The sequence below is a fragment of the Cervus canadensis genome, chromosome 7 (genome assembly GCF_019320065.1).
Source record: "Cervus canadensis isolate Bull #8, Minnesota chromosome 7, ASM1932006v1, whole genome shotgun sequence".
Taxonomy (NCBI): domain Eukaryota; kingdom Metazoa; phylum Chordata; class Mammalia; order Artiodactyla; family Cervidae; genus Cervus; species Cervus canadensis.
The window spans coordinates 26,788,515-26,812,391 of record NC_057392.1 but is presented as its reverse complement, the minus strand read 5'-3'; the positions used below and the strand labels follow the sequence as shown (position 1 = coordinate 26,812,391).

General features: G+C 45.5%; 1 long non-coding RNA gene across 1 annotated transcript; it reads right to left on the bottom strand.

The window, feature by feature from the left end:
- Positions 1-1,095: 1,095 nt before the first annotated feature.
- Positions 1,096-22,965, bottom strand: LOC122445482. Its single transcript, XR_006270541.1, has 3 exons — positions 22,836-22,965; positions 14,585-14,587; positions 1,096-1,110 (listed from the first exon to the last, which is right to left on the bottom strand). It is a non-coding gene; the product is annotated as an uncharacterized LOC122445482 (long non-coding RNA).
- Between the last annotated feature and the right edge of the window lie 912 nt (positions 22,966-23,877).

Sequence of the window (23,877 nt, the reverse complement as noted above, 5' to 3'; positions counted from 1 at the left end):
ATGGATTTGGTCCTGTGTTTGAAACTAGCTGATGGTATCTGCAATCATACAAGAAGCTTGCAATCTTGCAGCTGCATGGAATGGCATAATAACTAAGGGGGAGGGAAAATATCTCAAAGTTCAGCACCATAAAACTTAAGTAAGTGTTAAAAGGAGTCAAACTTTTACTTGGCCCCATTACCTTGGTGAAAGAAAGCTTCAGGCAACCACCTAATTCAAACAGAAGAGCGGTGAGGAAAGGGTGACAAAATACTTTAACACTCACAAGAATAACTCATTGAAATAGCAACACGACTAAGTAACTGAGATTTATCACCAATGAAAATGGTATTTAAAAGTTATTCTTAGACACCACACCCCTGGACGTCCATTTTAACGTGCTCTGTGGTCAGTTAGAGAATTGTGACCACATAGGCAACAAAGCTTGATTTCAGAGAACTAAATGTTTCTGCTCACAAAGTGTAATTGACCATTTCAAGATTAAGGTTACGCACCCCCTGTATTAACACCGATCATGAATGCTGTGATATCAACCAGCCAATCTTTATAAGAATATGAAGGGCTATTTCTCTCAGGCAGTGTAAATACCTGCTACCAACAGGCCCTAGTAAAATAAGCACCTAATGCATCATCATATCTAAAGTTCTAATTGAAATCATAAAATATCCATCCAAAGGAACAAGACATCCCAGGAGCCTAAGATGGAACCTTGCGTTACTAAAGTGAAGTGAAGTCGCTCAGTCATGTCCGACTCTTTGTGACCCCATGGACTGTAGCCTACCAGGCTCCTCCATCCATGGGATTCTCCAGGCAAGAATACTGGAGTGGGTTGCCATTTCCCCAGTCCAAACTGAATGCCTTATGAGGTATTTCAATGCTGGGTCTATCTCGGCTAAACACAGCTAGCAGAACCGAATCAGCTGGAGTGCAGAGAGCTGGGTTCACAAGAGCTGTGAGATTGGAACCTCTGGGTCTTTAACCAGCCTGCTTAGAGAAGGAGAAGGAATACTGTTCACAGATTCCCTCATAGCAAGTACCCTTCCGACATCATCTCTCAGCGTGGCTGAGTTGGGGGAACGCACATGAGCCACACCTTCCCTTGCCCCTTGGCTCAGCCTTGGGTGGTGCAGAAGCCTTGGTCATATCCACCACCTCTGGGTGAGTCCTCCCCTCCAACCCTGGTTTCTCCCCATCTAACTGATGACAACTCCCCCAGAAGCGTCCGCTGGGAACACTGCATCTTTTGAGCTTGACTTGGCCAGCACTCTTGACCCCACAGAGCACCCACGTGGCTCAGAGATGATAACCCTCCCTAGAAGAACTGAAATAAGACCTTTTGAGTCCCCCGTGCACGGGAAGCCCCTAACATATGTAACTCAAAATTAAGCAGTACTAACACATAAATAAGAAAGTGTAGGTCCTTGGCTAAGAGGAGACTCTGCCTTGGGCCCGCCGGTGTAATAAACTGCACTCCACTAAAAAAAAAAAAAAAAAAAGAAAGTGTAAAGTCCCAGAGAGTTCTCATTTCCCGTGGTGATTACCTCACTGCTTTATTTTCCTTTTTACCTAATTGTTCAGCCTCTAGAAATTGTCACGTTTTGGTATCCCAGTGCCCTGAGTACATACTTGATTGGCTCATCCAGCAGTTTCAGCCATCTCCCAAGATGATCTTGACCTTGTCCCCTCTTTTTAAGTGAGGAGTCTTGATGTGTTCAAATCCACCCCACAACCAAAAAAAAAAAAAAAAATGCCAGCCAGGTCAAAAAGTTTTGTATCTCATTCTCTTCCTCTGGAAGAGCCACCAAATGTGACAGCAAAGTCGAGGATCTTCTTTTTATTTGCAAGGAACACCTCTGGATTGCCACACTTGGAGACCCAACTTAAGCTGTCCCCAGGCGCCCACAGAGCTTTCACATCACTGCAAATGGTCATCCAAGCACTCTCCCCAGCTCCTTTTTCTGAATTTCCTTCCTCAGCAACTTCCAAAAGCCAACTTTCCTGGCACCTTCCTCTGAGTGTTCATTCCATTCTTGAGCAGCAACTGAGAACCTATTGTGTGCGTGCTAAGTCTCTCCAGTCGTGTCCGACTCTTTGTGACCCCATAGACTGTAGCCCACCAGGCTCCACTGTCCCTGGGGTTCTCCAGGCAAGAATACTGGAGTGGGTTGTCATGCCCTCCTCCAGGGGATCTTCCTGAGCCAGGGATTGAACCCACGTCCCTTACTTACATCTCCTGCTTTGGCAGGAGTTCTTTACCACTAGTGTCACGTGGGGAGCCTATTACTGGGGTTAATCCTATCTCTTACTTCATTGTCTACCACCAGTTTTAATTGAACATGTAATATATTCATGGTCGGATTACCTGAGACCAAAACGTAGAATATTTTGCTCCTACCCCATAGATGTGAGACATTGAGGGCCCATGTGTGATGGTTGGGCATTTTGACATCAGCCCATAACTGAATGGAACATCAGTGAAAAAGAGAAAGCTGCACTTTTCCAAGGCAATTTTCTTGTCCTTGTGACTAGGCTAGCCAGCTTGCCAAATATCGTTACAAATATCTTTATTCAGCCCGATGATTCTTCATCTAAAATGAGAGCCACGCAGGGACAACAGTGAACTCTCACACACATGCAGGTTTCTGAAATGGTGACTCGGATACCTGCCTGTGAAAAGTGGTCTTTCCTCTACCACAATCTGCACAGACTGTGCCCTGGGGAAAAACCTAGCCCCTATGTGGTGCCTGGGGCAGAGGCCCCAGAGAGCTGAGGCTCCCCAGGAGTGTTCCACCTGTAGATAGCCTTGGGGAAACCGAGGATACAAGAGGCAGTGCCCAGGCAAATGGGTATTTATTCAGCATGCCACGTGTGAGGTATTCCTATCTCACATTCCTAGGATGGCACACACTTAGGAGGCCAAACAGCTCCTTAAAAACCTATTCTTCAAGCCATCATCCCCATGCACACACTCTCACATTCAAATCACATTTGCCTTTAAAAAGATTCCAAAACCAAAACTAAATTCACATTTTCTGATATATGTCCAAAGAGCCACCATCTTATTAATCTCTACATAAAAGATAAAGTTTGGTCCAAAACAAATAGTCAAATAGTGCTTCAATGATAAACTCAAGGACAAACAAATGGGATTTTTAAATTTTACTTATAATTTTTTTTAGAAAACCTAATTTCCAATTGGAAGTGTTTGTTTTTGCCCCCAGGATGCAAAGTTTTCTCAACATAGTTTCTCCTTGAACTTGCCATTTTCCATGTGGCTTTAAACCTGAGAAAAACTCCTTTCAGTTCAGTTCAGTTGCTCAGTTGTGCCTGACTCTTTAGGACCCCATGGACCACAGCATGCCAGGCCTCCCTGTCCATCACGAGCTCCTGTAGTCTACCCAAACTCAAGTCCATTGAGTTGGTGATGCCATCAAACCATCTTATCCTCTGCTGTCCGCTTCTCCTCCCGCCTTCAATCTTTCCCAGCATCAGGGTTTTTTCCAATGAGTCAGCTCTTTGTATCAGGTGGCCAAAGTGTTGGAGTTTCAGCCTCAGCATCAGCCCTTCCAATGAATATTCAGGACTGTTCTCCTTTAGGATGTACTGGTTGGATCTCCTTGCAGTCCAAAGGACTCTCAAGAATCTTCTCCAGAACTCCTCTATGTTGGCATGAAAGGTGAAGTGGAATTTAGCTCTGAAGATTTCAGAGTTCAGTTCAGTCAGGCTCGGTGAATCCGACTGGAGTAAACTATGCTAACCAGAAACATCTCTGTAGCAATCTCACTGGACACCGACCTCAGGGAAACTCTGGAGGCAGTGATGCTCAAGATGAGGATATGCTTTCAGAGGGAGGGTCTTAATGTTCAAATCTCTAAGTCATGCCCACCCTCTGCAAGTCAGACAGACCAGATCCCAGAGTCTGTACTTCACTTGGTCATCTGGCCACGTTCAAATGGGGTGCTAGGAGAAAAGAGAATTTATCACAACCTGAGCAGTTTGACTTCCATCTTACTTTCTAACACGATTACAACAGGCACCAGCAAGATGTGCGGCCTCTTCTCCTGTGGTTCCTCTCTGTCTGTATCTTCATGTGATTTTTTTTTTTTTTCCTTTTCTAGAAGAAAAAAAGACTGTGCTAAACATTACACAATGCGGTGGGAGTTTTCAGTCTTTCATAACTAACACATCAGTTGACAAATGCAACAACCCCTTCCCTGCATACATACATACATTTGCACAAATATGCATGCATTTAAACACACACACACACGCACACACACACACATCCTTCCCAATCAGTTATGAGCTGGTCCACATAAGTGAATTTCCAGAAATGCAAAGCCATCAGAATAACAACCACTTCTCCCCTGCCCCTCTCACCACCACTGTGGTATTCTTTCTTAAATATACCATACATTGCCCTGAACTCACAGGCAGTGGGTCAGGAAGCAGCCTTTTATTTCACTAGTACATAGGAAACCTGGATTCAGTCCGAGGAAGAGTAGGATTCTGGCCCTGGTTCCATCCCTAGAAAGGCCAGATGGTCTTGACTAAATCAATGAACTGCTCTGAAACTGTTTTCTCATTTTTTTTCAAATCAATAAACTTTATTGTCTTACTTAGAGTAGCTTTAGGTCCACAGCAAAACTAAGCGAAAAAATAGAGACTTCCCATATATCCCCGTCCCCACAGTGTACAACCTCCCCCATTATCAACATCTCCCAGCAGAGTGGTTACATTTGTTACAATTGATGAGCCTATACTGATTTATCATCATGACAAAAGTCCAGTAGTTTACATTAAGGTTCACTCTTGGCATTGTACACTCTTGGTGTTGAACACTCTTGAGTTTTCAGAAATGTGTAGCATATAATGAACTGTATCCACCATGGTAGCATCATACAGAATAGTTCCACTGCCCTAAAAACCTTCTGTGTTCTGCCTTTTAATCTCTCCTTCCTTCTAAACCTTGGTAACCACTAGTCTTTTTATTGTCTCCTCAATTTTGCCTTTTCCACAACAACATAGAGTTGGAATCATACAGTACATAGCCTTTACAGATTAGCTTCTTTCATTTAGCAATACACATTTTAAGTTCCTCCACATCTTTTCATGGCTTGGTAGCTCATTTCTTTTTAGGGCTGAATAGTCCTACATTGTCCTGATATATTACAGTTTATTTACCTATTTACATCCCGAAGGACGTCTTCGTGGCTTCCAAGTTTTGACAATGATGAATAAAGCTGCTATAAATATCTGTGTGCAGGTTTTTTATGTAGACATCGGGGGTTTTTTTCCCCACATTTGGTTAAATACCAAGGAACATGAATGCTGGATCATAAGATAAAGCTATGTTTAGTTTTGGAAGAAACTGCCAAGCTGTCTTCGAAAGTAGCTGGACCACTTTGCATTCCCACCAACCACGAACGATAAATCCTCTTGTTCCACATTCTTGCCAACATTTGGAGTTTTCAGTGTTTTTGGATGTTGGCCATTTTAATAGGGATGCACTGATGTCTCACTGTTTTCATTTGCGTTTCCCTGATGATATATGATACGGAGCATCTTTTTGTATGCTTATTTGCCACTGTATTTCTTCTTTGATGAGGTGTCTGTTCAGGTAATTGCCCGCTTTTTAAACATTTTTATTGGAATACGGTTGACTTACAATGTTGTGTTAGGTTCTGTCGTATGGCAAAGTGAATCAATCATGCATGTACATATACCACTCTGTTTCAGATCCTTCCCCGTGTAGCTCATTACAGAGCACCGAGCACAGTTCTCCGTGCTATCCGGTAGGTCCTCAGTAATCTATTTTGTACATGCTGATGGTGGTTTAGTCGCTCAGTCATATTTGACTCTCTGCAACCCCAAGCACTATGGTCTGCCAGGCTCCTCCGTCCATGGAATTTCCTAGGCAAGAATACTAGAGTGAGTTGCCACTTCCTTCTCCAGGGGATCTTCCTGACCCAGGAATCGAACCCAGGTCTCCTGTATTGCAAGCAGTCTCATGACTGCCTGAGTGAGGAGAACTGACGTTGCTGACTGAGCCACTGTTTTGAACACAGTAATGTGTATATGCCCATTTCAATCTCCCAATTTATCCATTTCTCCCCCCTCCCTTGGTAACCATAAGGTTGTTTTTTTGCTCTATTTCTGTTTTGTAAGTAAGTTCATCTGTACCATTCTTTTAGATTCCACATATACAAGCATTATTATATGATATTTGTTTTTCTCTGACTTACTTCATCAGGGTACCAGTCTCTAGGCTCATCCATGTTGCTGAAAATGGCATTATTTCATTCTTTTCAAGGCTGAGATATTTTCCATTGTATATATGGACCACATCTTCTTTATCCATTCCTCTGTCAGTGGACATTTAAGCAGCTTCCATGTCTTGGCTGTTGTAAATAGTGTTCTAATGAACACTGAGGTGAGTGTATCTTTTCAAATTACAGTTTTCTCTGGTTGTATGCCCAAGAGTAGGATCACTGGATCATACGGCAACTCTATTTTTAGTTTTTTAAGGAACCTCCATACTGTTCTCCATAGGGGTGATATCAATTTACATTTCTACCAAGAGTGCGAAAGGGGTCCCTTTTCTCCACATCATCTCCAGCATTTACTGTTTGTAGATTTTTTGATGATGGCCATTCTGACCAGTATTGTGTTGATTTGCATGTCTCTGACAATTAGCGACGTTGAGCATTTTTACATGTGCTTTTTGACCACATGCATGCCTTCTTTGGGGAAATGTCTATTTAGGTTTTCTGCTTATTTTTATCGAGTTGTTTGATTTTTTGTTATTGAGCCAGATGAGCCATTTGTATATTTTGGAGATTAATCCCTTGTCAATCGCTTCATTTGCAAATATTTTCTCCCATTCTGTGGGTTGTCTTTTCACTTTGCTTATGGTTTCCTTTGGTATGCAAAAGCTTTTCAGTTTAATTAGGTCCCATTTGTTTATTTTTGTTTTTATTTCTATTGCTCTAGGAGGTGGATCAAAAGATCTTGCTTCAGTTTATCTCAAAGAGTATTCTGCCTATGTTTTCCTCTAAGAGTTTTAAAGTATCCAGACTCACGTTTTGGTTTTTAATCCATTTTGAGTTTATTTTTGTGTATGGTGTTAGAGAGTGTTCTAATTTTATTCTTTTACATGTAGGTGTCCAGTTTTCCCAGCACCTCTTATTGAAGAAACTCTTTTTGCCCTTGTATATTCTTGCCTCTTTGTCATAGATTAGTAGACCATAAATGTGTGTGTTTTATCTCTTTGCCCATTTTTTAATCAGATTACTTTCTTATTGTTGAGTTTTAAGAGCTCTTCGTATATTTTGGATAATAGTGCTTTATCAAATGAGTCTTTTGCAAATATTTTCTCCCAGTCTGTGATTTGTCTTCTTATTCTGTTGACAGTGTTTTTGCAGAGCAGAAATTTTTAATTTTAATGAAGACCAGCTTATCAATTTTTCCTTCATGAAATATGCCTCTGGTGTTTTTTTTTTTGTTTTTTTTTTTTTGCCTCTGGTGTTTTATTTTAAAAGTCATTGCCATACCCGAGGTCATCTAAGTTTTCTCATATGTTCTCTTGTAGAAGTTATATAGTTTTGCATTTTATACCTAAATCTATGATCTATTTTGAGTTAATTTTGTGAAACATGTAAGGCCTGTGTTTGGACGCATTTTTTTTTGAAACATGAATGTACAGTTTTATTCCAGCACCATTTATTGAAATAATGTCTCCGTGTCACTGTATTGCCTTCACTCCTTTGTCAAAGATGAGTTGACTGTGTTTATGTGGGTCTATTTCTGGGCTCTCTAGTCTGTTCCACTGATTTATTTGTCTGTTCTTTCACCAGTACCACACTGTCTTAGTTACTGTAGCTTTATAATAAGCCTTGAGACGGGGTAGTGTCAGTCCTCCAACTGTGGTTTTCTCCTTTAATATTAGTTTGGCTACTCTGGATCTTTTGTTTCTCTGTACAAACCCTAGAATCCGTCTGTCAATTTCCACAAAACAACTTGCTGGGATTTTGACTGGAATTGCATTGAATCTGTCGTTCACTTAAGGGAGAACTGACATCTTGACAATATTGACTCTTCCTATTCATGGACATGCACTATCTCTCCATTTATTTAGTTCATTTTTATATCTTTCATCAGAGTTTTGTAGTTTTCCTCATGTGTATTTTTTTAGATTTAAACCTAAGTGTTTTATTTGGGAGAGTGTTCGTGTAAACGATGGTGTGCTTTTTATTTCAAATTCCACTTGTTCATTGCTGGCATATAGGTTTTGTATATTAACCCTATATCCTGCAACCTTGCTATAATGGCGTATTAGTTGCAAAAAAATTTTTTGGTTGATTATTTCAGATTTTCTACATAGAAAACTATGTCTTCTGAAAAGAGAAATTTATTTCTTCCTTCTCAATCACTCTAAGCTCTTCTTTCAAGGCATCACACAAATTTTGATAAGTTGTAATTCCATTTTCATTTAGTCCAAAATATGTTTTAACTCTTTTTAGATTTCTATTTAACCCATAAGTTATTTAGATTATGTTTTTGCATTTCCAAGTACGTTGAGATTTTCCACCTATCTTCCTGTTATTGATTTCTAGTTTAATTTTATTGTGGTCTAAAACAGACATTACATGATTTCTACTCTTTGTTAAGTTTGTTAAAGTGTGTGTAATGGCCCAGAATGTGGTTTATCTTGGTGAGTGTTTCAGTTAAGATTGAGGAGAAAATGTGTCTGCTCTTACTTTCATCTTTTTCAGCAAGCCTTTGAATCCCACACTTTCGCTTCTGTGACTCAGTTCTGGTCTACATCACCATCAGATCTGGTGTACTCCATCCTTACACTAACTAAGCCCAAGATGATTTAGATTTAAGTCTTAGATGCTTTTAAGAGTTTCACTGATTCCTTTGCAGGCAGCAGTGAAATTTCATTACCATCCATGGGCTTGTCACCAGCACACCCTCACCAACTACATTCTTCTCTCTTTTACTACCTGTAGCAAATAGACAAGCTGTAAGTGTGAGTTGGGTGCCTTCTAGACAAATGAGGTATTACTAAATAAGCACTATACTCTCCTCTACAGTTTAAAAAAAAAATGCCCCAAGGAAATATAGTGTCTTTAATATAAAATAAGTGCATGCCTACACCTTGTAGGTTCATCCATGAACAGTTTGATCAGCCTCAGCAGGTTATTGACAACTTACTTTTAATCTGAATACAGCTCTACCTTCCCTGAAGCATGCATCCAGGACCCCAGGCTAGCCAAAAAAAAAAAAAAATAGTAATAATAATTGATACTAAACAACACAAAACATAAGTAAGGAGGCAAAAAGCTTAAACCATAATAACGTTTTCATTCAACTGCTTTATCTCAACCATATCACCCTCTTCCTCTCTTATTTGAAAGATAATTCATGACATTTGCCTTTTCTGATAAAATAGCACAATAATAAGGCCAAAAACATTACTATAGCCCTGTAAAATGTGAGGTGGTTCTGTGAGCCATTTCATAAGACAGAAAATTATTCTGCAAAGTTCAACAGATCAAAAGTCCTCAGCAGTGCCTAAACTTTAATAGTTTTTTTAATCTGAATCTGTGAAATTGAGAAGTCTTAATCTGGTTTGAGCGTTGCGTGTTTGTAGACATCCATGTTTTTATGGACCCAGAAGTTCTCATTTCTACCACCACGCAGAACTGTCAGGAACTACTTACATAAAACAAAGCCCAGGCACTCCTGAGACCAAGTCATCAAGCTAGGGTGTCACCGGGGTGCACGCTGGTGTTCCAGGCACAGCATGTCTATTTCTATTCCTAGAAAATGCTGTTTTCTAAGAAGAGATTCAATGCTGTTCCCAGAAAGTCTTTAAAACTTGAGTTTTTTATAAATCTCACCTACAGAGAAATAAAATGTTTCGTTTTCAAGGTGCATGAAGTTCACCAATGCTGGGAGCAGGCATACACTTGTATTTCCATTCTCAGGGATGTAAGTCACTGACTAGATAAAGAAAAATCTCCACTCAAAATATTCTGGAAGCGGATGCCCCGTACTTAATAGTCCTACATCTACATGTGCTGGACTGAGTATTGGCCATGAATGGTTGCAGTGCAGTGGGTGATATCCTAGGCAAGTTACCCTGAAGATTCTAAGAAATGGTGACTTCCTCTGCCTTCAGTAAGCCTACAACCAACCTCACGGCTACCAGCTCTCAACATGTGTCAACACGTGCTGAGTGCATAAGCCACATAGGAGCCCAGTGAGCAGTATGGACTCCCACTTTACAAATGAAAATATTGAGGCATAGAGGGAAATTAACATACTCTAGTTTTCAGAATAAGACAACCTAATATAGAGGGTATACCAGCTGTTCTGAAATTTAAAGAAAGCAGGTTGGCTTCCATATATAAGCCCTCAGGAATGGTTTCCTGGGAAAGGAAGGGAAATTCGTCCTGACATTCCTCGAGACTGAAATGGGATTTGGAATATAGAGATCCAAGAGAGAGGGCTTTCCTTTCAGTTTGAGGAGACAGCATGAGAGAGGGTCCAAAGCTAGGCAAACACAAAAAGCAAGATTGGGAGATGGTAGCCAGGTCAGCCCAGATGTGGAGAGATAGCTTATTGTAAGATTTGATAAGATTTGATTAAATATGCATTTTGAAAACTGGTGCTAAATTGTAGAAGACTTAGGATTCCAGGTTAAGGAACAGAGACCACAGAAAGAATTGCACAGTAGCATTTATTAGGAAACCCACCATCGTGCATAAAAAGCTCTCAAGGCTTTAGGATTGAATTTTTTTTTTAAAGAATGACTTTTACTGGGGAAAAAAAAAAAGCAAAATGTCCTTGACCACACTGTCAAGCAAGTTGAAATGATTCAGTGAATCTGTGGAAAACAATAAATCATTGGTAGAATTCCAATAGCATTTAGTAGTAATCTACATGTCCAGCAAAATCATGAAACAGAGGTAATTACAAGAGAGATTTATAGATATTAAACAATACAATGCAAAAAATGAAGTTTTCCTTGAGCAAAACCAATGATCCTTTAGTGATAAACCAGAAAAAAAAAAAAAAAGAAAGAAAATGGATTTTTCCAAAATCCTACAAGTCTTCTGACTTTTCCTCCTGATAGCTAACTAGATCAGCTTCTGAAATCAATATCGCCAACCTTTCCACCAGTTTTTGGAAAGAAAAGCCAGGTAGGGCGCAAGCACTGGTCTGGCTCCTGACCACCTTTCAGTCCTTTTGTAACTCAACTCCAAGTACGTCTGCGCACGGACACCAAGGCGAAAGCATGCGACGCGCGGAAGCACAAGTTATGTATTAAGGAATCACTACAATGCCAAATTTTTTTAGAGTTAAAAAAATATATCTTTAAGAACTCGCTGTGTTAGGGTAACTGTTTACATATTGAGGTGTTCCTCCTTTTTTTTGACTGGAACAATAAAAACAAAATTTGATATGGTCTTGGTTTCTTCTTTATGTATATGTGTGTCCAAAAAATCATGAATCGTTTTTGAAGCCCCATAACCTGTCACAGGATCACCCAGGAAGTCAGACCTCCTGCCCATATAATTCAAGAAATGTATCATGGCTTCAGATTAACTCGCCCTCTCTCTTTCTCTTTCTGTGTGTGTCTCGCCCTCTGTTCTCCCTCCTATCTCCCACCCACCTCTCCCCTTCCTCTGCCCATAGTCAGATCCCAGCAACAGGTCAGCCCTGCTCCTTCCCACACCTGCCCAACCAGGTGGGACCCATCCAATACCTGCTAGATGTCTGCACCTCATGAAATATTCAGCTCAGTTCAGTTTAGTCACTCAGTCGTGTCCAACTCTTTGTGACCCCACAGACTGCAGCACGCCAGGCCTCCCTGTTCATCACCAGCTCCCAGGGTTTACTCAAACTCATGTCCATTGAGTCAATGATGTCATCCAACCATCTCATCCTCTGTCGTCCCCTTCTCCTCCTGCCCTCAATCATTCCTAGCATCAGAGTCTTTTCAAATGAGTCAGCTGTTTGCATCAGGTGGCCAAAGTATTGGAGTTTCAGCTACAACATCAGTCCTTCCAATGAATATTCAGGACTGATGTCCTTTAGGATGGACTGGTTGGATCTCCTTGCAGTCCAAGGGACTCTCAAGAATCTTCTCACACCACAGTTCAAAAACATCAATTCTTCGGTGCTCAGCTTTCTTTATAGTCTAACTCTCACATCCATACCTGACTACTGGAAAAACCATAGATTTGACTAAACAGACCTTTGTTGGCAAAGTAATGTCTCTGCTTTTCAATATGCTGTCTAGGTTGGTCATAGCTTTTCTTCCAAGGAATAAGTGTCTTTTTATTTCATGGCTGCAGTCACCATCTGCAGTGATTTTGGAGCCCATGAAATATTACCATATGTAAAACAGATCATCGGTGGGAGTTTGATGTATGATGCAGGGCACCCAAATTCCAGGTTCTGTGATGACCTGGAGGAATGGACAGGGGAGGGGGAGTTGGTTCGGAAGGGAGGGAACACACGTATGCCTATGGCCAATTCATGCTGCTGTATGACAAAAACCATCACAATACTGTTAGGTAATTATCCTCCCATGGAAATTTTTTTAAAAAATCATAACAACAGCAACAAAAAGATGAAAGGCACCTCGGGACTCACAGCAGTTCACAACTGCTTGCCACAGCTCTGTCTTTTGGGTTTGTTTGTTTGTTTTTTTTTTTTTTTGGCCCTATAGCATGCAAGATCTTAGCTCCCTGACCAGGGATGACCCCTCCCCTCCCCGCAGCAGAAGCACAGAGTCCTACCCACTGGACCACCAGGGAATTCCCTTAAGTATCTTCACTAGAGGACTTCAACAATATCTGACAAGGTCCAATGTTGAGCTCAAGAATCATCCTTAAGAGAGAGTTTTCCATGGTCTCAGTTTTCCACTTTGCAAGGGGCTGGCTCTGGCCAAATCCAGCATCTAAGCTCTGACTCCAGAGGGCTTGGCCACCCACCCTCTCCAGGGAGGCGCAGAGCAAGGCCCTGAGTCCAGCCCAGGCGCCTCACACCACAACATGCATGAGAGATGGCGTGTGAAAATACACCTGGGGTGGGTCACCAGTGATGGCAGCCGGGCGGCCGTCACCCATAGCACGGGGGCCTCGCTGTCCTCAATATCGGGGTCTCAGATGGGTGGTCACACGAGGACAACCCCATGAACGGCTGACGGTGTTGCAGGAACCTTTCCTTTGGACCTGGGCTATTTCCCTTTTTCTAAAAATGCAGGGCACTCAAACTATTTTAGGAATGGAGTTAATATAGCTCATTCATAAGAGAGCATCTTCCTGTGTTTCTGGGTGTGATAGCAAAGCACTGGCTTCTCTCATTCTCTCTCATACCCTCCCACTCTCTCCCACTCTGTTTTTTAAAACAGTTTTACTCTGCAAATATGTTCATGACAATTTTAACAAATGTCTTGGGTAATTGGTAAATATGTGTGTGTGTGTGTGTGTGTGTGTGTGTGTGTATGTGTGTGTGTTCAGTCGCTCAGTTGTGTCCGACTCTTTGTGATGCTATGGACTGTAGCCTACCAAGCTCCTCTATCCATGGGGATTCTCCAGGCAAGAATACTGGAGTAAGTTGTCATTCCCTCCTCCAGGGGATCTTCCTGACCCAGGGATCAAACCTACATTTCCTGTGTCTCCTGCGCTGCAGGTCAATTCTTTACCACTGAGCCACTGCAGAAACCCTATATACATATATACACACACAAGCACACATACTTGGGTTATGTCTTTTCCCAGAGGTTGCGGGACATAAGATAAGGCTCTCAGGACACCGATGCTATCTCATCCCACCTTTCTTAGTCTGACCCCCACCCAGTCTTGCTGCTGCGCCCAGCAGTGTTACTGACGTGTCATCTGCATCCCCCAGCCCCTTGTCCATCCGTCCCACTTAGTGCTCCCCAGGCCCAAAGAAACCCATGGGAATGCTCCCACCCCTTCAGCTGCCCAAGAGAAGAGCCCCCACCCCTGCTGACTCCCCTGGAACCACCCTCCACATTACCCCAGAGGGATTGTCCAGAACAATTCCCCAGCCAAACCCATAACTGGAGCATCCTCATCTACTCTGGTGGTTTCCAAACTAAGCTGCAGAAACTTTTCTCTGATGGAACTCTCAAGCAGGAGCTCACTATTGAAATCAGATAGACGTGGAGTTGCCTTGTTGTAGCAGAAGGAGAGGTTATGAGCCCCTGTCCTCAGGGCCCAGGTCAATAATCACCGTTGTGCAGCATCACATTCACATTCATTGCTGGGCGCATAAGGATGGGCCAGTATTCCACCCCACAAGCCCCCTTTATCCAATGTCTACATTCACCAACAGAGCACATCCTCCCAGGCCACCTAGACCTTGAAAACATTGCTTTTTCCTCCTGGCATGTGAATCCGGAGCCATCTGGGAAGCTCAGACATCCTTCCCTGACTCCCCTGACCCTAGCAGGCTTCCAAATCTCTATCTTGAAAGCTCGTAAACTAGCACTGCACTGCACATTAACCCTTCTTGTCTGTTGTCCCCAGCAGACAACAAACTCCTTATAGCCAAGGATTGTCTCACCCATCTGTCCCCAGCACCTTCCATAATACTTGGCACTTAGTTGGTGCTCAATGCTTTTTTGTTGGATGGATGAGTGGGCAATGGGTGAATAGATGGATGGGTGGATGAATGGATGGATGGATGAGTGGATGGGTGGATGTTTGGATGGGTGGATGAATGGATGCAGGGATGGAAGGATGGATGGATGAGTGGGTGGGTGGATGGATGGATGTTTGGATAGATGGACAAGTATGGATGAGTGGGTGGACAGATGTTTGGATGGACAGATGAATGGATGAGTGGGTGGATGAATGGATGGATGGATGAGTGGATGGATGGGTGGATGGATGGATGAGTGGATGGATGGGTGGATGGATGAATGAGTGGATGGATGGGTGGATGGATGAATGAGTGGGTGGACAGATGTTTGGATGGACAGATGAATGGATGAGTGGGTTGAAGAATGGATGGATGGATGAGTGGATGGATGAATGAGTGGGTGGACAGATGTTTGGATGGATAGATGAATGGATGGGTGGGTGGATGAATGGATGGATGAGTGGGTGGATGGATGTTTGGATGGATAGATGAATGGATGGGTGGGTGGATGAATGGATGGATGAGTGGGTGGATGGATGTTTGGATGGACAAATGGATGTTTGGATGGATGGATGAGTGGATGGATGGGTGGATAAATGGGTAGATGGATGGACGAGTATGTGGACGGATGGTTAGATGGATGGATGGATGTTTGGATGAATGGACAAGTGGAAGGATGGGTGGATGAATGGACGGATGGGTGGAGGAATGGATGGATGAATGAGTGCATGGATGGATGAATAGGTAGATGGGTGGGTTGGGGAATGGGTGGTTGGATGGATGGAGGAGAAAGAGTAGTACCTTCATGGTTTGCAATCCAAGTGACAATAGCAGCCATAGAAACCCCTATTACTGCTTTCACAGCTATGTTACATTTTGAAAATCTCTCTCTCTTGCCCAACAGAGAACGATCTGGTGACTCCATCTAAGGTAGAATGGTTCATTCTACTAAATTACCTCATCCAACATTTTGACAAGGCATACTGCACTGCTCACATCCTAGCACACCCTAATGAGTGATTTCTGTGAAATTCATTAGTTTGCATTTTTAAAAGAGGTCCACTTATCTGATCATTGTTCATCACTGTGACCTGGAGGTTTACAACCAGTAGGCTATAATCCAGTCATCTAAGGTCAATAGATAGCCTACAGAAAGGCAAGTGCTTTCCCACTCATCACTTGGCAGACCACCAAGAGAAATGAACGTTGGATCCAGTGGGACTCAGGGCACCCATCATCTCCCACTGCTAATGCTTTCCTGAAGGTCACTTTTGTTTTTGTTGTCATTTAGTCATCAAGTCGTGTCTGACTCTTTTGCAACACCATGGACTGTAGCCCACCAGACTCCTCTGTCCATGGGACTTCCCAGGCAAGAATACTGGAGTGGGTTGCCATTTCCTCCTCCAGGGGATATTCCTGACCCAGGGATCAAACCCTCGTCTTCTGCATTGGCAGGTGGATTCTTTACCACAGTGCCACCTGGGAAGCCCTTAATCCTTATAGCCCTGCGAAATCAGTGGTATTAGTCCCATTTTCTAGCTGAGAAAACAGAGGCTCAAAGATTATAACACTTAGTCCTAAATGACATGGCAAGCTATTAATACAATGATAATATTGAACTGAAAGCTATACTGCCAGTTTCATGTTAAACTCTCGGAGACGATCCAGCAAATTCATGTTGAGAGGAACACAACCACCCATCACTACCCATGCGTTGATGGGGTCACTAGGCTCCAGCCGGGAGGGGGCAGCAGAAGCTTAGCCAAGGAGCCGAGACCAGCAGGGGCTCAACAGCAGCGGACGATGAAGGAAAGCAGCTGATGTGGGTCGGTGGGGTCCCGCCGCTAACTCCAGGTCTGGCTGAGCCTCTCCCCAGACTGGCCATCAAGCAGGGCATCCAGCAGCCCCGCAGCAGGCGGAGACAGGCAGGCTGGCCAGGACGTGACAGGTCCGGGGACACTGGTCAGTTGCCTAATCAAGGGGCCCAAACCCCCGAGGGGCCCACTCCCCGTCCACCACGACCCTCCAGTCTGGACTCATCTTCATCCCGCGGGAGCTCCTTCTCCCCTGGGATAGGCAGGGATTTCTTGGAACCAGGGTGGTGTCTGTCACAGCCTCCTATCTCACGTGCTGAGCACATGTGAGCTCAGCTGGCATCTGAGAAGTGATAGAACTCGGGGATCCCCTATGTTTACTGTTCCAGCTGCCCGGCTGCCACCCAGAGGCAGGGGGATGGGGCCTCCTGCAGGCATCTGTACCTGCACTGGTCCCCACCAGACGCCCCTCTTCACCTTCACCTGGGAGAGCAGCTGAAATCTTTATCCACCACTTCCTTCCCTCGTAGCTCAGTTGGTAAAGAATCCGCCTGCAATGCCGGAGACCCTGGTTCAATTCCTGGGTTGGGAAGATCCCCTGGAGAAGGGAAAGGCTTCCCACTCCAGTATTCTGGCCTGGAAAATTCCGTGGACTATATAGTCCATGGGGTCACAAAGAGACGGACACAACTGAGCAACTTTCACTTTCACTCCTTACTGGAGCCGCTGTCACCCAGCTTCCTCCCCTGCCCAGCCGGGTGACCACTTTAATCTTGACAAAAACGCCCCAGGTAAGCGCCGCTCCACATGAAGCCACCCCAGACTTAAAGGCTTCACGCAGCTGTTGGTTTGGCTCAGGACATTGAAGGTCAGGAGTCGGGGAGGGTGAGCAGGGATGGTGTGTCTCAGATCCGGTGAGCTGTCCGCTGGGCGCCCAAGGACGTTCATGGTCACCGGACACAGGCTTTGATCCTCCATGGGCGTCTCCAAGTGTCCCACTCCTTACAGGATGGTGCTTCCAAGAGGCAGGACACCCCCACCATTCAGGGGAGGGCAGCGCCTATGTTAGCCAGCAGGGTTCTCGGATTCTTGACTTAGTAGAAATTCTTAAGAAGCCCTGGGTCCAGAAGATCCCCTGGAGGAGGAAATGGCAACCCACTCCAGTATTCTTGCCCAGGGAAATCCCACGGCCAGAGGAGCGTGGCGGGCTACAGTCCATGGGGTCGCGAAGAGTCGGACACAGCTGGGTGACTGAGCGAGGATTAAGTGAGATAACAGATACGGAATTCCTCACACCTGTGTGTAAATGTGCTACAGAGAAACGGTTTCTGCTGTGGCTGTGCCATCGTATAATCAGAGTCCAAAAAGAGAGGGAATCAACTGTTCACTCTGAGTCTACAGAAGTGGAAAAGTGATTGGGCTGAGCACAAGCTCAGCAGACCAGACTGGGAATTTGGATAAGGCTTTACTGCGACTCTGGGACATTTGAAAAGACCCTGATGCTGGGAAAGATTGAAGGCTGGAGAAGGGGACAACAGAGGATGAGATGGTTGGATGGCATCACTGACTCAATGGAATGGGTTTGGGTAAACTCTGGGAGTTGGTGATGGACAGGGAGGCCTGGCGTGCTGCGGTCCATGGGGTCACAGAGAGTCAGACACGAATGAGCGACTGAGCTGAACTGAACTGGGACTCGTGCTCCAGCAAGAGGGATGGAGAACAAGTAACAGGCTCCCTCGCTCACTCCCCGAGGGAGGTGAGCTGGCTCCTTAAATGGGGTGGGGGGAGGAGCAGATGGAGGGGTCGGGCCCAGAGAGGTGGCTGAGGGCGCTGCCCACCCCCTGGCTGGTGCTGTGTGCAGGGGTCACAGCGCAGTGCCCTGCTTTGGCTCCCAGCACCGCAGAAATGGCAATCGATCCGTGGCCTTTTTTGTATCTTATTGTTCGTACTTAGCCCCAGCTGTGCCTGCATACAGCTATCTTCAGTCCATTATAGTTTCTTTGCATCTGTTCCTGGAGGAGACGTTTGTCCAGGTGCAAGCACTCCAGTAAAGAGCCCCGGGTCCCAGCCTATCTCACCAGGAACTGAACCACTTGTCACCACATTCTGTTGACCCAAACAGTCACAGTACCCACCCCAACCCCAGAGCCAAGGTGCCGGAGACTCTGCTCTGTCATGGGGAGGTGGAGGGGCGGGCAGGTTCACTACCCACCGCCACCCAATTAGAAAAACCCTACCTGCCTGCATTGCGATGCACTGTGGTTTCCTTCCAATCCACCTGAAGCTCCATCTGGAAGGACCCCGTGAAAAGTTTAACCCTTCAGCCCAGGTTACACGATGCCACCGCCCCCTTCTATGTCCCAGCAACATGCACTGAGGCCCCTGCTTGACTTTCTCCATATTCACACACTCCTTCTCTCACCAAAAAAAAAAACAACGAGAAAAATAGAACCTCGTCATATTAATCACGTTCCAGTTAGAGCATTAGAGTGGCTCCCTCGTGACAATGCAACAGGCAAGACCTCTGTTCATGTCGTTTCTGAGTTTTTCACCTGTGCTGAAACTGCAAAGAGCTGCCCTATAAAACGATCCCTGTAACGAAAAAGAAGTCAAGACACTGAGAACAGACCAGTGGCTCCAGCCGGGGAGTGGGAAGCAGGTGAGGAGCAGAGTAGGCCAAGGGGAGGAGGAGGTACAAGCTGTTCTGTATAGAATAAGCTACAGTGGGACTTCCCTGGTGGTCCCCTGAATGAGACCCAGGGGCCTGGGTTCGGTCCCTGGTCAGAGAACTACATCCTGCATGCCGAAACTGAGACCTGGAGCAGCCAAATAAATAAATATATTTTTTAAAAAGCTACAAAAGTATATTGTACAACATGAGGAATACAGGCCATATTTATAATAACTATAAAATATAACCTTTAAAAATGTAAATCACTCTATTGTACACCCGTAACTTATGTAATATTGTACTATATTGTACACCTATTATATTTCAACTACCAGCTTCCCAGGTGGCGCTAGTGGTAAAGAACTTGCCTGCCAATGCATGAAACATAAGAGATTTGGCTTTGATCCCTGGGTCAGGAAGATCCCCTGGAGAAGGGAATAGCAACCCACTCCAGTGTTCTTGCCTGGAGAATCCCATGGACAGAGGAGCCTGGAGAGCTACAGTCCATGGGGTCGCAGAGAGTCAGACACGACCGAGCGACTTAGCACGCAGAGCACATGTTTCAGTTAACAATTTCTTAAATAAGTTAAGCTGGATCACACACACAAAGAAAGATCTTTACTTCTGTGAGATGCATGACCGGATAACGGGCCCTAACAAACAAGCCCTAGACGGGAGAAGCCCAAGATGAGAAATCCAGGCAGACAGCAGCCCAGGGGGCCCTAGGACACAGCTTGACCAAGTAATTGATGTCAAACAGGATCCCAAACAATCTGGGGGGTCTTTTCCACTCCTGGAAACACCAGAGGCAGACCGCCGGCGCCAAAGATGCAAGAGACACAAATTAGCGGGGACCACCACCCCTTCTCTGCCCCACAACAGTGTCGCCAGCAGCCGGAGGAGAACCAAACTTGGGCTGTGCCTGAGGCACCCACCCTGAGCCAAATGGGACACTCACTCACCTGCAGCTCCCATCTCTGTGCACGGAGAGATGAGCCTTTAAGCACCGCAGTGCTGCATAAGCCCCCACGGCACGTCAACAAAACACCACGAGTTCCTGAAAGGAAGGGATTCTTGGCCACAATCGCTTGCCAGGTCCTGCTCCCTAAGGGCTGCCAAGACCTGGAGGTCTGTTCTGTGTACACAAAACCAGCAGAATGAAACCCCCCACAAAGCCCACGAGGGCATGTAAACAGACAACAGAGCTGAAAGGGGGCAGAACAGAAAGACTTCGGTTTGAGCATTTTTGGAGCCCCACCAATTCCTTGATTTATAGGTTGCGGTTATCTCTATGCTGTTTTCAAATTCAAAATGTTTTGCTTTTAAACATTCTAAAGCATTTTAAAAAAAAAAACAACTGTTTACCCTCTCGGGAGCCACAGCTCTCAGACATGGCTTTGGTTTCATCGTAGGGTACTTGGGATGACAGGACAAAAAAAGGAAGATGTCGAAAGATGAGTCTGCAAGAAGAGTCAGGGAAAGGCCAGCGGAGGACAGGGACTTTCTGAGCTGCCGTGGACCCTGGGGGAAGAAAGCAGAGGAAAGTTCCCCAGTCTCGTCAGTCTGTTTGGGGACCTGGATGAAAGAGCTTCCAGGCCACCCAGGCACGAGTGTGTGCTTATTCCTTGCTGACCCCGCAGTTAACACCTGTAGTAGGTTGGATCATGCTTTCCAGAAAGTCATGTCCACCTGGAAACTCAGAATGTGACCTTGTTTGGAAATAAAGTCTTTGCAGACATAATTAAAGTTAAGATAAGATCATTCTTCCCAGGTGGCACCAGTGGTGAAAAAAAAAAAAAAAACAGCCTGCCACTGCAGGGGTTATAAGAGACATGGGTTCAATCCCTGGGTTGGGAAGATCTCCTGGAGAAGGAAATGGCAACCCACTCCAGTATTCTTGCCTGGAGAATCCCTATGGACAGAGGAGCCTGGAGAGCTACAGTCCATGGGGTCACAGAGTCGGACACGACTGAAGCGACTTATGCATGCGAGATGAGATCATAGGGGACTTCCCTGGTGGTCCAGTGATTAAGAATCTGCCTGCCAATGCAGAGGATACCAGTTCAATCCCTGGTCCAGGAAGATCCCAGATGCCGAGGAACAACTAAATCTGTGCTCCACAACTATTGAGCACAGGCTCTCAAGCTTGCGAGCAACAACTACTGAGCCTGCAATCTAGAGCCCATGCTCTGCAACAAGAGAAGCCACCACAAAGAGAAGCCCGGACACAGCAACTGGAGAAAGCCCTCACAAAGCAACGAAGACCCAGTGCAGCCACAAATAAATAAAATATCCTTATTTTCAAAAACAAGATCACAGGGTAGGCCCTCAACCAATGGCTAGTGTCCTTCTATGAAGAGGAAAAGACGGACTCGGAGGCCAAGGCTGAGGGAAGACAGAAGCAGGTTGGAGGGATGCCGCCACAAGCCAAGGAAGCCTCCTCCCCCAGAGCCTCCGGGGGGCGCCCAGGATCGTCAAGACTCTGATGTTGGACTTCTGGCTTGGAACAGTGAGATAGTACAGGCCTGTTAGAACTTCCCAGGTGGTCCAGTCATTAAAACTCTGCACTTCCACAGCAGGGGCATAGGTTCAATCCCTGATCAGGGGACTAAGATCCTGCATGCTGTGCAATGTGGGGGAAAGAAAAAATTACAGATCTGTGTTTTAAGCCACCCCATCCATGGCGACTTGTTCCAGCCACCCCTGGGAACTGAATACAAAGCCCAAACCCCCGTGTGTCCAGTCAGCAAAGGAAGGGAAATCCAGAAACAGAAGCACACACAGAAAGGCAGCCACACCGTCAGGTCCAGAACCGTTTGCATTTTCCCTGCTCTCAGGAGACCCCCAGGGTCATGATTCTCCAGTCTGAACAGGAGTGATTTGATCCATGTCTGGGCTCCACCAAGAAGAGAGAGCCCCAAAGGCATCAGGACAAAGATGATTCCCCTTGGTAGTTTTCCATACAACGGGCACCATTTGCAAGTTTCATAGAGAAAGAACCAAAGAGCACATGACCTCTCTTCCGCCCACAACAACCAGGTGGGTGGTAGCTACTGGTACCCCATGGAAGAGCAAGGAGATGGGAGCACCAAGGTTAGAGGTTGCCCTCCAACCTGCCCCTTAGAGGTTCTTTGGAGGCTGTGCCAGGGTCAAACCCAAACTGTCGGACTCTAGGGGGAAAGGCTCTTCTCTTACTATCCAGGCTACTGTCCCCAAAGCAGAGGGCATTGAGAAGAAAGCAGGGGCTGAAACCCAGATGGGAATTACCAGTGGCCACCGGGGAAAAAGGACATTCCAGGTAGAGTCTCCCCGTGAACAGGAGAGGGCAGCAGGGAGGTAGAAGGGACCGGGGACAAAGGATTCGGGGACCTGCCGTTATCCACCAGAGGGGATGACTTGCATAACTTGGAACACGGTCAAAACATACACCACTTGTAGAGTCCTCGGCAGCCTCCACCGTTCAGCAGATAAATGGTGCTAAACCTTGCAGGCTGTCATCCTTCAAGGAGATAATGAGATGATTGGAAAGGTCAACCACAGCCCAAAGCAGAACAATGGAAGTGAGCCAGAAAGGGGGTATTGGCTCTTCCTGCCTGGATCTGTGTTTAGTTATGCTTTTCTGGCGCATTTTTAAAAAACAGAAAATACACAGTGTTGACAAACCTATGTCAAACCCAGACAGCGTATTATAAAGCAGAGACATCACTCTGCCAACAAAGGTCTGTATAGTCAAACTATGGTTTTTCCAGTCGTCATGTGCAGATGTGAGAGTTGGATCATAACGAAGGCTGAGTGCTGAAGAGTTGATGCTTTCAAACTGTAGTGCTGGAAGAGACTCTGGAGAGTCCCTTGGACTTCAGAGAGATTCAACCAGTCCATCCTAAAGGAAATCAATTCTGAATATTCATTGGAAGGACTGATGCTGAAGATCCAATACTTTGGCCACCTGATGTGAAGAGCTGACTCATTGGAAAACAATCTGGTGCTGCAAAAGATTGAAGACAAGAGAAGGGGGCGACAGAGGATGAGATGGTTGGATGGCATCACTGACTCAGTGGACTTGAGATGGAGCCAACTCTGGGAGATAGTGAAGGACAGGGAAGCCTGGCATGCTGCAGTCCATGGGGTCACAAAGAGTCAGACACGACTGAGCGACTGAACAGCAACACAGTGGTGAGGTTTGTTTTGCCTTCCCTTCTGGGTGCAATCCGTCCTCCAGGGCTCACGGTCTGTCTGCAAGAAGCCAGAGCACAGGCTTAGGAGGGGTCTCTGTAGAAAGCAATCGCCTCTTCTCATCCACAGTGGTCCTGGGACCCCACAAGGGAGAAAGGGGTCTAGGGTCCTTCTGGAGGTCTTCACGCCCAGAAGGAAGGAGGGAGAGGGACGCAGCTTCGCTACGAGGAAGGCAAAGGCGTCCAGACCTGGTGACCCTGGACCCCAGAGCCAGGGCAGGTTGTGCAGGACTGCTGGGCCACGCCATCTGCTTCAGTGGCTCGGGGACATGTAGGTTTGCTCACACTTCCATGGCTGTTCAAGGGGCAGGACCAGGGCTCCACCAGGTAAGCACCAGGGCTCATCTGGGGGCGGGATCAGGACTCACCTGGGGGCTGGATCAGGACTCACCTGGGTGAAGTACAAAGCCCAGATGGGTCTGGAAACACACCGTGTGACCTGCTGCTTGTCAGAGGGCACTGATGCATC